At 47.2% G+C, this 14,763-nt stretch overlaps 1 long non-coding RNA gene across 1 annotated transcript; it reads right to left on the bottom strand.

Annotated features, from left to right (window-relative positions):
- Positions 1 to 10,335: 10,335 nt before the first annotated feature.
- LOC103664447 lies at positions 10,336 to 14,453 on the bottom strand. Its single transcript, XR_569023.2, has 2 exons — positions 13,818 to 14,453; positions 10,336 to 10,610 (listed from the first exon to the last, which is right to left on the bottom strand). It is a non-coding gene; the product is annotated as an uncharacterized LOC103664447 (long non-coding RNA).
- Between the last annotated feature and the right edge of the window lie 310 nt (positions 14,454 to 14,763).

Raw genomic sequence — 14,763 nt, forward strand, 5'->3', positions numbered from 1 at the left:
TCAAGTAACTTCCAAGTGGCCAGTGCTTTACGGTTCTCAGCCTCCACCCCTCGGCCCTGCCACACAGCCCCAGGAGGCAAGTGCCATGTTCCTGTTCCCAGCTGGGGAAGCGTAGCTCTAGGAGGTCAAGCGAAACTTGCCCAGTGTCACATAGCCAGTGGGGTCATGGGGTTGGGGCCCTGTGCCGTCTCCCATGTGCTCTGAGCCTCTGGGTGAAAGGCTCCAGCCAGGGGAGAATGTGGGGTACCACATGGAGGGTGTCACCTAAGCGCAAGTAAACTCTAGGGAACTCTGGCTGAGGGGGCTTCAGGAAGATCTGGAAGGGATTCGTGGATACAGGGGGGCAGGCTGGGGTCAGTATTCCCTTCGGGGTGCCTCAAGGGGAGAAAGGTGGTGCAGGGAGTAGAAGAAAGCCAGAAGCTGAAGGGAAAGCACCCTTATCTGGCAGCTTTCATGGGTCTCTCCGTCCTGGCCATGGCCTGCCTCTGCTGTCCAGACTGCTCTTGGATGCCCCTGACCCTGCCACAGAACAGTGTGCCCTCATCCATTCCAGAACCATCTTCGGCGTCTTCCCACTCTAAATAATATTTGAGTCTCCATCTTAAAAGTGAGAGCAAGCCTGTCTTCCTGTTGTGACCAGGCTTTTTGTAATTCACAGTCTTGGTTAGATTCTCATAAAACATGGATAGAAGTGGATGAAGTACAGCATAAGAACTTATTTTTCCTGTTAATCTTTCACTCTACTGAGCTCTTCGTTGACCTGCTGTTCATGGTCTCTTGTCCTCCTCACTGTGTCCTCTGCATGTAAAGGACTCGTCTTTCACAGGTTAGATGTTGAGAGATTGTTGATGAGACCACAGTGACAGAGAAGTCAGAGCTGCGTTTCCTTCTTATGGGGCTGGGAGCCCATTCCTGAAGCTGTAAGAATAAATGTCCTTATTGAAATATTTTACTGAGCACTTTCCCCAAAACTGTTTCTGTACTTGAAAAGTAGCTAACTTTGAGTGCTTACAATATGCCAAGCGTGGTTCTGAGCAGGTGACATGGATTAACTCATTTCTGTCCACAACGCTTACCCCACTCGGACACAGGAAATCCGCTATGTTGGGTGGGTTCTGTCTCACTGACCATCTCCCTCCTTGGGGAACGCCGTGTCCACACTGACATGAATGGCTGAGGCCTGGGGTCTGGAGCTCCCCACAGCTGCTACAACCATCGTCGTCAGCACCACACTCGCCATACTTGGCTTTTAATTTTGGCCCTGTCTTGGCCTTCCCTGAATCCTGAATTATGAGGCACGTTGGCATCCTGTACTGTGTGGCTCTGGTCCTTGGTTGCACCTTGGAGTCACCTGGAGAATGAAAGTCAGTCCTCTGTATTCTCTCGTTCAGGTTAAGAAGTCAGTGGGCTGTGGGCAAGGGCAGTGTTTTTTTGGGGGGAGGGGGCAGAGCAAGGGCCATTTTAAAACAACCACGCTGGGTGGGTGGGATGAGTTTAGAGGCTTGGGAACCAGCAGGTGTGAGACCAGTGATTTGAAGGCCAAGATTGAAGTGGTTGTGATCTGTTCTTGGCTGCCAGTGTCTCCTTTGAAGCCTTTCCCAAGTTCATACCTGGAGGTGGTTCCCTAGAAGGTTCGACATGTGCTCTCACATCTGCTTTTTCACACACGTGGGATCATGCTGCCGTAACGCACATTTTTGCCACATGCATTTAAAAATGGAGCTATTTCATCATGCAAAAGATCAATATAAAGGTATACCCTGTAACTGCTGTGCAACATGAGAAATAAAACATTGCTGACACCCTTGCATCCCTCTTTGTCCCCTGCCCTAAATATGTGTCCCTCCTTTGGAGGTGATTGCTGTGGATTCTGATTTTGTGTGTGTGTGTGTGTTTCTTAAAAATGTTACTGTGGAGGTATGTATCCGTAAATACACAGTATTATTTTACATTTTAAAAATTACAAATGGTATACAGATGTATTCTTCGGATCTGAAAATTCAGCATTGTTTGTGCATCTTTGCATTACATAGAACTCAAGATGTGGCCTGAGTGGATTCCAGTTTCTGCCTTTGGCCGTCGCTGGATGTTTGGATGGTTTCCAGGTTTTTGGTCTTAGAACGCTGCTCTGACCGTTCCTGAGCGCGTCTCCATCCAGGCACAAATGTGCAGGAGCTGCCGGGTTGGGACTTACTGCACTGCCGTTTCATTAGATGTCACGTTGCTCTCCAAAGTGGGTTGTGTCCGTTCTTCTCCCACCGTGGTGACTGAGATTCCCTCTGCCCGTTTCTTAACTCTCGATATTGTCACTGTGTACGTTTTGAAGTCTAATAGGTGTAGAAGTTTTAACTTGCATTTGTGTACTCCTCAGGTCGAGGATTTTTGTTACCCTCAGAGATCCAGTCCCCTCTCCTCCGCGGTGGTGTAATTTTTTGCCCCCCTTTTGCTCGCGGATAGGTACCAGCTGTCATGGCGCCCTTCGGTTGTGCGCTTTGCAGGTACCTCTCAGTGTGCTCACCTGTTTGCTTTTCTAATGATGTCATGTGATATACAGTCTACATTTTAATGTCATTCACTAATCTCCAAAGATTTTTTTTTCCAAAAAAGTTAAAAAATTTTGCTGTTCAAATTTAGTATGTAATCATGGAATTAACTTTTGTGTAGGGTGTGATGTAGGGATCTGGTTTTCCCGCTATGGCTAGCCAGTTGTCCCAACACATTTCCTGACGTTCATCCTTCCAGAGGAGCCACAGCACCACCAAGTCAGGCACTCCGGATCCACTCCCTCGTCTTCCTCGTCTTCCATGGCCGGAAGGCTAAATGCTCAGCTCCATCTCCCAGCTTCCTGGCTAGGGTGGTTCTGGAGAGTTGTGCCTGTTGAGATGCTGGAGGCAGTCTGCTGAAGGGGTTCTCAGTAACGAATGTCAGGTGGCCGCTGGTGTGGCTGTTTGCCCATCCTGCCGGAATGTGGATGACCCCCAAAGGTGCAGAGGCCTCCTGTGACCACCGGGGTGGACGTGAACACTGGAGGTGGGTGGAGCATGGGTCCTTAGGACATCGCTGATGTGCTGCCACAGCCCTGGGCTCCTGGCTGCTGGGCTTTTATGTAAAAAAATAAATTTGTATTTGCTCAAACTACCATGAGTCATGTTTTCTGTAATTTGAGGCTAAGAACAGCCCTGCCTCTCTCCTTGTATATGTCAAAGTTTCTAACACGTAGGGGTCTTCTCTGGACTTCAGGTAATACTGACGTGCCCACTGTGTGCCGTACTCTGTTTTCAGCCCTGGGACACAACAGAAAGTAAAAGGAACTTATGGTTCCTCATGGAACGTACAGTCTGGTGGGGACATCAGATGACATAAGTATTTATAGTATAAAGTAAGTTTAAAGTATATAGTAAGTATAATCTATGCAGTGTTAGTACTTGTGTTTGTTTCTCGGAGCAGCCGTAACTAAGTACCACGGACTGGTGGCTTTAAACGCCGAAGTTTATTGTCTTGTAGATTCTCTGCCACCCCGGGGATTCCTTGGCTTAGAGATGTAGATCACTGCGACCTCTGACTCTGTCGTTGCGTGGCCATCTTCACATCTTCCCCCTGTACTCCAGATTTCCCCTTTGTGTAATGACATCAGTCACATTGGATTAGCCATCCCCATGACCTCATCTTAACTTGATTAGATCTACCTGGAGCCTGTTTCCAAATACAGATACTGGGGATTGGGACTCAGCATACCTTTTTGGGGGAATACAACTCAACCAGTAACCATGGTTAAGGGGAACAAAATGAAGGAAAGTGAATACAAGGAGTCAGATGAAGATGGAGAAAGACCTGCATTTGGCTAAGGGAAGCGGAATGAAAATTCATTGGTGAGATTTGTGCATTTTTCCATATATAATATTTCAGTAAACATTTACCTATCAAAAGAGAAGCTTGTTTTTTTTTTTTTAAAGATTTTATTTATTTATTCGACAGAGATAGAGACAGCCAGCGAGAGAGGGAACACAAGCAGGGGGAGTGGGAGAGGAAGAAGCAGGCTCCCAGTGGAGGAGTCTGATGTGGGGCTCGATCCCAGAACGCCGGGATCACGCCCTGAGCTGAAGGCAGACGCTTAACCGCTGTGCCACCCAGGCGCCCCAAAAGAGAAGCTTTTACTTAGTTTTTCAGTGCAGTATCGACACGCAGCGTTACAGGAACTTCAGGTGTACAGCTTAGTGGTTCGACCACTCCTGACGCCGTGCTCGCACAAGCGTGGTTGCCGTCACCGTGCCGCGCTGGTACGACAGCATTGCTGCCTTCCCGATGCTGTGCTCTTCACCCCTGTGACTTACCCATGCCATCACCACTCCCCTTCGCCCATCTTGCCCGTTCCCCTACTCCATGCACCTCCGGCAGCCGGCAGCGCTCTATATGTATGGCTCTGCTTTGTCTGTCTGGCTTTTTTAGATTTCACATATAAGTGAAATCATATGGTAGTTGTTTTTCTGTCTGACTGACTTCACTTCACGTAATACCCCTAGGTCTGTCCACGTTGCTGTGAAGGGCAGGCCCCCATTCCTTTTTACGGCCTAGAGGTACTCTGTTGTGTGTCCTGCATCTGTATCCGTTTGTCTGGGTGTGGGACACTTGAGGGGCTTCTGTACCTTGATTGGTGTGTGTTGCAATGAACTTAGGGGTACATGTATTTGTTGGAATCAGTGTTTTTGTTTTCTTTGGGTAAGTACCCAGTAGTGGAATTACTGGATCATATTGCATTTCTATATTTAATTTTCTGAGGACCCTCCCTGTTGTTTTCTGTAGTGGCTGCACCAGTTTGCGTTCCCAGCATTGCACGAGGGTTCCTTTTTCTCCACATTCTCACGTACACTTATTATTTCTTGTCTTTTTGATTCTAGTCGCTCCGACGGGTGTGAGGTGACCGCTCATGCTGGTCTTGATTTGCACCCTGCTCATGAGTGATGAGCACCATTTCGTGTGTCTGTTGGCCACCTGTGTGTCTTCTTTGGAAAAATATCTGTTTAGGTCCTCTGCCCATTTTTTAATGGAATTATTTGTGTTTTTGGTGTTGAGTTGTATAACTTCATATGTTTTAGATAATAGCCGCTAATTGGATATATTGTTTGCAACTATCTTCTCCCATTCATTAAGTTGCCTTTTCATTTTGTTGATGGTGTTTTTTCGCTGTGCAAAAGATTTTTATTTTGGTGTTGTCCCAGTAGTTTATTTTACCTTTTGGCCTGTGGGGGGGGGGGGCAGAGGGAGAGGGGAAGAGAGAATCTTAAGCAGGCTCCATACCCAGCGCAGAGCCTGACGTAAGGCTTGATCTCACAGCCCTGAGATTCTGACCTGAGCCCAAATCAAGAGATGGATTCTTAACTGACTGAGCCACCCAGGCGCCCCTTTGTGTTTGCTTTCAAAAGGGCAGGGCAGGGGTGCCTGGGTGGCTTAGTTGGTTAAGCATTTACCTTTGGCTCAGATCATGATCCCAGGGTCCTGCGATCCAGTCCCGCATCAGGCTCCTTGCTCAGCGGGGAGCTTGCTTTTCCTTCTGCCTGCAACCCCCCCCTGCTTGTGCGCACTCTCCCTCTCTCTGACAAATAAAATCTTAAAAAAAAAAAAAAATAGGGCAGGGTGTTGTTACAAGAATTCATGACCAGGGGCGCCTGGGTGGCTCAGTCGTTAACTGTCTGCCTTCGGCTCAGGGCGTGATCCCGGCGTTCTGGGATTGAGCCCCACGTCAGGCTCCTCTGCTGGAAACCTGTTTCTCCCTCTCCTACTCCCTCTGCCTGTGTTCCCTCTCTCACTGGCTGTCTCTCTCTGTGTCAAATAAATAAATAAAATCTTAAAAAAAAAAAAAGAATTTCATGACCAATACGTGGCATTTCTTAATTTCAGTCAAGAATATCGGCAATGAGGGGCGCCTGGGTGGCTCAGTCACTTGAGCATCTGCCTTCGGCTCAGGTCATGGTCCCAGAGTCCCTGGGATCAAGCCCCACATCGGGCTCCCCGCTCGGCGGGGAGTCTGCTTTTCCCTCTGCCCCTTACCCTGCTCTTCTGCTCTCTCTCTCTCTCAAATAAATAAATAAAATCTTTTTTAAAAATGTAAAAAAATAATATCTGCAATGAATATGTGCACTAAAATAATCTTGCCCATGGTTTTATCATTCTTTATTTTGATTTCCAATTTTAGTTCCATCATGGACTGAAGGCTAATTAATTCAACAAATCTTTGTTCATAAACTAGTATGTACTAGGCAAGAGGCAAGGGACTCAGAGGTACAGTTTGTGTCTTCGCAGAGTGCAAAGTCTGGCTGAGAAGACAGATGTGATTCAGGACCCAGTCGGACAACGTGCTGCTCTAGGGTATCTCAAACAGAGGGCGCTCAAGATAGGGAGTTGGTTATGGGGTGTGGGGAGGCTGAGAAAGCAAAAAAGGGCCCTTAGGTATGCTAGAAATTCAGTGTGTGGGGGGGCGCCTGGGTGGCTCAGTCGTTAAGTGTCTGCCTTTGGCTTAGGGCGTGAACCCAGAGTCCTGGGATCGAGCCCCACATCAGGCTCCTCAGCTGGAAGCCTGCCTCTTCCTCTCCCACTCCTCCTGCTTGTGTTCCCTCTCTGGCTGGCTGTCTCTATCTCTGGCAAATAAATAAATAAAAATCTTAAAAAAAAAAAAAATTCAGTGTGGAAAACATACTTCCCAGAGGGACCAAGAGGAAGAGGTGATATTACCAGAACCCTGAAGCTTGGAGGGCCCTATGTTTCATGCTGAGCCCTGTGAGAAGGAGGAACCTGTTGGTTACTTGGACTTGTAAGAGAGGCACAGCTCCAGTGTTGGGGGGCAGCCTGGGGGAGCTGGTGCTTTCTCTTCTGGCAGGGCAGGCCTTATGCTGCTGGGAGTACTGGCAGCGGGAGCTGCCCGGCGCCGGTTGCTGCTGCCGGCCTTGGAAAAAAGAAGTCCCTTCTTCCTGCTTCCCCTTCATCTCACACCTCCCAGTGGCAGAACTCAGCAGGAGGCCAGCTGGGTGAGGGGCCTGGGAAACAGTGCAGAGTTCCAGACCCAGTGTCACACAACAGCATAGAAAGGCCGGCTTGAGGCTTAGGGATGGTAAGTGGGTAACAGGCTGCTGGGCGCAAGGCCATCTGGAGGGCAGCATGCCAAGCTCCCCAGACTGACCGCGACTGCAGATGGCATTCACAGGGAGAGAGACTGACTTCCGGGCGTGCATCGTGTTGGTTTTTCTTCTACTCACATCGGAACCTAATCCCAGCTCATGCAAGTGGGGATGGGCAACCAGAATCTATTATGTAGGAGGAGGGAAGGACTTGAGTGGTTAAGTCGGTAAGTGTAGGAGACTTCACAGGCCAGTGAGAATGTAGGAAGGAATCTTGTGCAGAGAGAATGTTAGGAGGGAAATGGGCAAGCCCTGGACTGCGCTGAGGCCGTGAGGTGGGGATGACCAAGACACAGGAGACAGGGCCTTGGGTTGTGTCCCTGTGCAGTGACGCAGCCTCGCAGGCCCCGCTCATCTCCTCCTTGGGCACCACTGCTTGGCTGACAGCTCCGGGAACCTGGAACCCTTAACCGGGATTCCCTCGGGATCCTGCGAGAGCCGTCTAACATAGCCAGGTGTCACCGCCGTCCCGGGAGGGCACAACAGGAAACCAACAGAAATTACTTGGGATTTTTGTTCCAAAATTGGAATTAATGTTTTAAAATTCTCAGTTATTTGCTTGTCTAGTCTCTTTGCTCTGTGATTCTTGTGTCTCGTGTCTTCTGCAGTTTTTTTTTGGTTTTGTGGCACATATTCTTCAGAAACTCTTAGAGATGCGTCAGGGAGGTGATCATTCTGAACCTCTCTGTGAAAGTAGATTTATTTTGCTCTTACATTTCTGCTTAGTGTTGCCAACTAGAAGTCTGATGTCATCTTCTGGTTCTTATTCCTCTTGAGTAGATTATTTTTCTTCCTGGAAGTTTTTAGGAATACAGTTGACCCTTGAAGAGCTCGGGTTAGGGGCACTGACCCCTCCCATACAGTTGAAAGTCCTAGTATAACTTTTGACTCCCCTAGAACTAATAGCCTACTGTCGACTGGAGGCCTTACCAATTTAACATAAATAGTTGATTAACACATATTTTGTATGTTATATGTATTATATACTGTATTATAATAAAGTAAGCCAGAGAAAAGGAAAGATTATTAAGAAAATTATTAGGAAAATACATTTACAGTACTATACTGTATTTACCAAAGAAAATCCAGGGGCGCCTTGGGCGACAATTGCTTGAGTGTCCAACTCTTGATCTCAGCTCAGGTCTTGACCTCAGGGTTGTGAATTCAAACCCTGCGTCAGGCTCCATGCTGGGCATGGAACCTGCTTAAAAAACAAATCCATATATAAGCACAGTTCAAACTCATGTCATTCAAAGGTCAACTATAGTTCTCTTTGGTGATCTGAAACATCATCAAGATACGTCCAGATTTTAATCTTTTTTTTCCTCCTTCTTAGCCCTTGGGGTCCTCTTTTAATTTGACACTCATGTCTTCAGCTCTGGGGCATTTTCTTCACTTATTATTTTTCACTGTCCTGACGACTGTGATGATTTTATAACACTGCCCCAAGTTCTTTGATGCTTCTCCCGTCAAGAGGTAGGGTTAATGTTCTTGTTCCTTCTTCTTGAGTCTGGGTGGGTTTGTGATTTGCCACACTCCACTAATGGAAGCAAAGTAACATACTGTGACCTCCACGGCCTGGTCATAGAGAGCAGCTTCACCTGTTTGGCAGGGACACTGGTCCTTGGAGCTCCCAGCCACTGGTAAGAAACCCTGCTACCCGAAGCCCCCTGCTTGGGAGCCCTGTGCAGGCACTGTAGCTGACAGTCCCCACTGGTGCCCATCCTTAGCCACTGGGGCCCAGGTGCCAGATGTGCAAGGAAGGAGCCATTTGGGCTTGTGTCAGCTATTCAGGTCATCCCAGCAGAAGCCCAGATGTCATGGAGTGAAGGACTCACCACATTTCCATGCTCTTCTCAAATCCCCAGTCCACAGAACCCATGAACATAAAAATGATTGGTGTACACTACTAGGCTTCAGGGCACTTAGCCTTTTATGTAGCAGTAGATGATTGGACCCCATACACACACACACCCTCCTCACCATCTCTTGATCTCTCTTTTCCAAACTTTAAAAAAAATATATTTATTAGAGAGGGCACGTGTGTGCACAAGCAGGAAGAGGGGCAGAGGGAGAGGCAGATTCCCCACTGAGCAGGGAACCTGATGTGGGGCTCAATGTGGGGCTCAATCCCAGGACCCTGGGATCGTAACCTGAGCCAAAGGCAGACGCTTAACTTACTGAGCCACCCAGGCGCCCTTCTTTCCAAACTTTTGTTAGAGGTAGAGGAGGGGAAGGGGCATCGAAGTGGTCTCGGCCTTGGTCAACCTGTGGTCTTGTGTTTTTGGTCATGTGATTGTTGGAAAATGGGCATTCCCCACTGCAGGTGTGAGCCTTTAGCTGGTACCTCATGTCGACTCTTGGTCCATAATCAGGACATCTGGACGAAGGGCACACGTGCCTTCCTGTATTAACTGACTCTTGGGGGTACCCGCTTCTTCGCACTGTGGCAGGCAGGGAGGGGAAGGGCTGTCTTCACACAAGGCCACAGGTCTGTGTTATCAGGGTAGGTGGCTACGCCTGCTTCACCGACTTGAACGTACAACAGACACGATGTGCGCCTGGCAACCAGATGAATTCTTCAGTGCTGAGTGCCGAAGCCCAGCTCTTTCAAAACATGAGCATCCTCCTTTCTCGTCTCTGGAAGGTGGGATGCGGACGTCCAAACGATTGCCGTAATTAGACCTCGTTCTCACGGTGGGGTCTGTGAGTCCCCAGACTGCAGGTAGCAGAGCACGAGAATCTGCTCTTTAAGAAGCGTTTGAGGGAAGTGCTATGCACACTGGCCGGTGAGGCACGGCGATGAGGCGCCTTGTGTCCGTGTGGGCACTGTGCCGTGGCTTACGCAAACCCACCGCAGAGCACATTTGAAAAGCTACGATGATAATCTGATAAGAATATTGTTTTATCTGCTTGAGAATGAAACTGGGAAAATTTCAGTATTCATCATCTTGGACACAAAATCCATTTCGTAATGGTATTCTGTCCTCTTCCCCAGAAAGCGCACAAGCACTATATTGAAACCCCAGGGCACCAAGCGTTCGTCTCCTTAGCCAGTCTCCACTTGAGGGTGGGAACAGGCTCTAGAAAGTGCCTGTCATTCCTACTGAAATTCAGAGTCAAATTAGAATCATTTAGTAAGAAAAAACCCAAACTGAGAACAGAATCCGGTTTGAATTTTAATCTCCTATTCTCTATCTCGGAGACCCACTGTTAGCACCCTCTCAGTTTCCCAGAGCACGGCCGCTCTTAAAGGGAACTTCATCCAAGGAAGCGCTTGCCGGTTCTGCCTCGGGGTGTATGGGATGCCCCGAAGGTGTGAGTTGGAGCTAAATTTTAAACCAGCCCTTGCTTACTTTTTTCCTTCTGCAGCCTTGAGCTGTCTGATTCCGGATTTTGATAAGGAGCCTCCGCATGAAATCTGCTTACAGCAGTTGACACCTAGAAGGCAAAAATAGCTGTTTCTAGGGTGTGGTCTAATTCCTTTTTTAAGCATTTTTAAAAGTTTTATTTCTTTACATAATCTCCACACAATGTGGGACTTGAACCCCCAACCCGGAGATCAAGAGTCACAGCCTCCGCTCCCGCTGAGCCAGCCAGGTGCCAGGCGCGCTCTGACTCTTAGCGCCATGCCTTGCATTGCTCAGCTGCTCATCCCTGCACATTATTTGAGAACAAATTTAATGTCACCCAAAGTATGCTTGGCAATGCAAGTCCCTTAAATAAGGCAGCTCACGATTGAAGTGAGAGGGTGTCACCCCCCCACAGACGTGAGAGAATCCTGCCCTGGGAATGTTCATGACTCTGAAAAAGGATGAGAGTCTCTCAGAGTACAAACTGACGAACTTGGCGTTTCACCAAGGAAAGAAAAGGCCTTGCTAAAAACAAATAACTGTGTGAGTTCATCGAAATAATTTATAGGTAGTTATCAGTTCTGTTTTTATTTAAAGATGCAGCTCACAGTGTATGTCAATTTAAAAGTCAAATATACCAAAGGCTCGTAGGAACAGGAAAAATGACCCCTCGTTCGTGATTTGGGAGCAGTGATTTTCAGCTCCGTCAGCTCTTTCTCCTAGCAGTTGTTTTAGTATTTCTAAATTATGTACTTTTATCTTGATTTGTAAGTTTTTAGCATTATGTATTTATTTCCTTGTATGACACTTGAGATTTAGCTCTTTTACATCCCACCTTCTCTCCAACCTCAGGATAGGATTAAGTCCCTCTTTCTAGTAAATGATCATCATTCCGATGCAAATATATCGCTCTCTCCACCCAGGTAGAGCGCCCCCGTCCAGCACCTTTGAACTTTTTCTGAAGTTGACAGTTTCCATTTTTTGTTTTGTTTTGTTTTTTGTTTTTTTGTTTTGTTTTGTTTTGGTTTTTTTATTTTTTTAATGTTTTTTAATTATATATTATGTTAGTCACCAAACAGTACATCCCCGGTTTCCGATGTAAGGCTCGATGATTCATTAGTTGCATATAACACCCAGTGCACCATGCAATATGTGCCCTCCTCACTACCCATCACCAGTCTATCTCATTCCCCCACCCCCCTCCCCTCTGAAGCCCTCAGTTTGTTTCTCAGAGTCCATAGTCTCTCATGTTTCATTCCCCCTTCTGATTACCCCCCCTTCTTTATCCCTTTCTTCCCCTACCGATCTTCCTAGTTCTTACGTTCCATAGATGAGAGAAATCATATGATAAACAATCTCTACACCCAACATGGGGATCAAGCGTCTCTTGCTTTGTCGGCTGAGCCAGGCGCCCCAGACACTTGCCTCATTTTTCACTTGGATTTTTCCCCATACACAATCCTTACTTCTTTCTAAAGCCCTGTCTCATTGTCTTTGCCTCCTTTTCCACTCCCCACCCCGTGGCCCCCGGCGGCCACACACCCACACTCGGGTCTTCCATTCTTTGTCCTTCTGAGTTGGGGCAATTCTTCTGGGGCTGACATCTCTTTCCAGGCAGAGCTGCCTTGTTTTGCTAGAATCTAAACTCTGAACAGTGGCATGGCCTTGACTCCTCTTTCTCCCAACTCTGAAATAACTACAGTAAGAACTTAGCCATCTGCCTCAACCTGTTACAGGCACCCAGACACCGCCACACCACTCCTTCACGAGCACATCGTAAAGAAAAAACCTACATAATAGTGAATGTCTCTGTAAAACTGGGATGGGGTGGTTACGTGGCATTTTAGATAAATTGCTATTAGTGACAGTGCTGTGGCTATAGACATCCAGCTGTGCTTGCGTCCCCGTCATCTCTTCATCTCTTCGTGGATGTTAGGAAAAGGGTAAATTGAGTTCCTTCTATGTCTCAGTGTCCTCTTAAGTTGGGGGTCATGTTAACGTCTGTCTCAAAACTGCTGAGAGTCATATGCCTGCATGAACCCATTAAACACAGTGTAATTTCTTCTTTCTTTTATAGCGTGGAGGGCAAGGGGATGGCGTGGGGAGAGGGAGGGGGGAGAGACTCCTAAGCAGGCTCAGCACGGAGCCCAACCTGGGGCTCAGTCTCATGACTCTGAGATCAGGGCCTGATCAAGCGTCGGACACGCAACTGACCGGGCCACCCAGGCGCCCCCAGAGTGTAATTTGTGCCCCAGGTGGAGCACTCGGTAAGTTTTAGCTGTTACCATGACTACGGATTATTCTCATGTTAATTCTTTTCACTTAGTATTATAGACTATCCACATCTATAAATTATTTTTGCATCTCAATAAAATTTGTAGTTTTCTATCTAAAGATTTCTGAGTACTTTTCATGACTTGTATTCCAATTATTTGGTTACATTTTTAACCAAATCTAGTTTACTTATTAAATCTTGTTATATTTTCTAATCCCTCTTTAAAAAAGGAAAGTTTTATTTTGAATTAGTTGGAATCCAACATCTTCCTTTGTAATCGGATCAAATATATCAGCAATTGTATCTGTAAGATTTTTAAAAATTGTATGTCACCTTCAAACAAAAGATTTTCTATCTAAAAAACATAATAACCACGGTTTCATATGTTCTCAATTGGGACTGCTGCTGTCTCCCCGGTATTTAATCTCTACCTCTTCCTCTTGTTAAAACCCAGATGTAATTTGGGGTGGCCTTCTCTAGCTCTCTTGCTGATGACGGTTAGGAGAGGTTAATAGGAGTCATGAGGTGGCACTTCTAGAAAGTTCTTTGAAAGGGCTGGCTCAGCCTGAAGCACACTCTTCTGTCCTAGCCCTCCTCCTTCCAGGAGTGTGCAGCTAATGTTTGGAAGCGCAGTGACCACCTCAGACTGTGAGGTGAACTTCGGGACAGACGTCTCACGCTAAGGATGGGCAAGCAGAAGGCAGAAGGAGCTGCTGGCCCACGGTCATCCTACCAGCCCCATGCTCCTGATGCTGAACACTTCGGTAACGGGAGAGAAAAACAGATCTTTGCTTGGTTAATACATGGGTTGGCTTCTTACCTGCACTTAGCTCAGTTTCTGACACATGAGAGACTTCAGTTATTTAATGAAAATACCACTTTCCCTAGAAATGGATTTTTTTTTTAACCTGGTTAACTATAGAGTAATAACGTTATCCACTGGGACCTCATTCTTTGCTCGGGAAGATTCAAGCCCTATTTGAAGGAGAAAAGGAATAGCCGAACTTTCCAAGTACTTACAGTCCTGCTGTTCTCGCTCGTGCACCTCATGCGCCATTGCGTTTTGCTCAGCTGCTCACCCTGTGTCTGCAGGGCACCTGGGGAGACCGTTGGCTTCGGCCTGGTTCTCCGCGAGCCCTGCCAGGTGTGCAAGGGCGGGAACCGTGCCTGCGCTTCTGCTTCTCCTGCTGTTCCCGTTTCTGACCAACTTGATGCACGATCCCTTTTCATCTCCATCAACGTAGGTACCATCCCTCAGGTCTCGTTGGAATTCTCCCCGAGTTTTCCAGTGCCATGTCCTCTCCTCTCCTGGCATGGTTAAGACCTGACTTCCTCAGATCTGCCCCAGATCAGCTCACCACCATTTGTAGGGCGGATTACATGCTCACATCCCCAGACGGTAGAGATGAAAGACTGTCTTATTTTCGTTCTTATTTCCTTGAGTGCTGTCCGGTGGAGTCACTTCCTGGGTGTTCTCCCAGGCATTGTGCTTTATCTCAACACAGTCTCATCCTGTAGCTGTGGGTGTTCTGCGTTTTGTTGTTGTTTTTCGTGGTTTTGTTTTTGTTTTCTTTCTTTTTTTTTTTTTAAGATTTTATTTATTTATTCGACAGAGATAGAGACAGCCAGCGAGAGAGGGAACACAAGCAGGGGGAGTGGGAGAGGAAGAAGCAGGCTCATAGCGGAGGAGCCTGATGTGGGACTCGATCCCATAACACCGGGATCACGCCCTGAGCCGAAGGCAGACGCTCAACAGCTGTGCCACCCAGGCGCTCCTGTTTTTGTTTTCTGCTTAAGCTTTTCTGTCAGTATGTACTTGACTTCTAGAAATTTCTCTCAAAAATGTGGGTATGAACATATCGTTTCTGTGTTCTTTTTTTAATGAGTTTAATGGTTTTTTTGAAGAGAGACATAAGCACTCGTGCCTTCTATTGAGATCTGGCTTATATTCTGGCAATCAGTTGAG

Source organism: Ursus maritimus, unplaced genomic scaffold, assembly GCF_017311325.1.
Source record: "Ursus maritimus isolate PB19 unplaced genomic scaffold, ASM1731132v1 scaffold_15, whole genome shotgun sequence".
Taxonomy (NCBI): domain Eukaryota; kingdom Metazoa; phylum Chordata; class Mammalia; order Carnivora; family Ursidae; genus Ursus; species Ursus maritimus.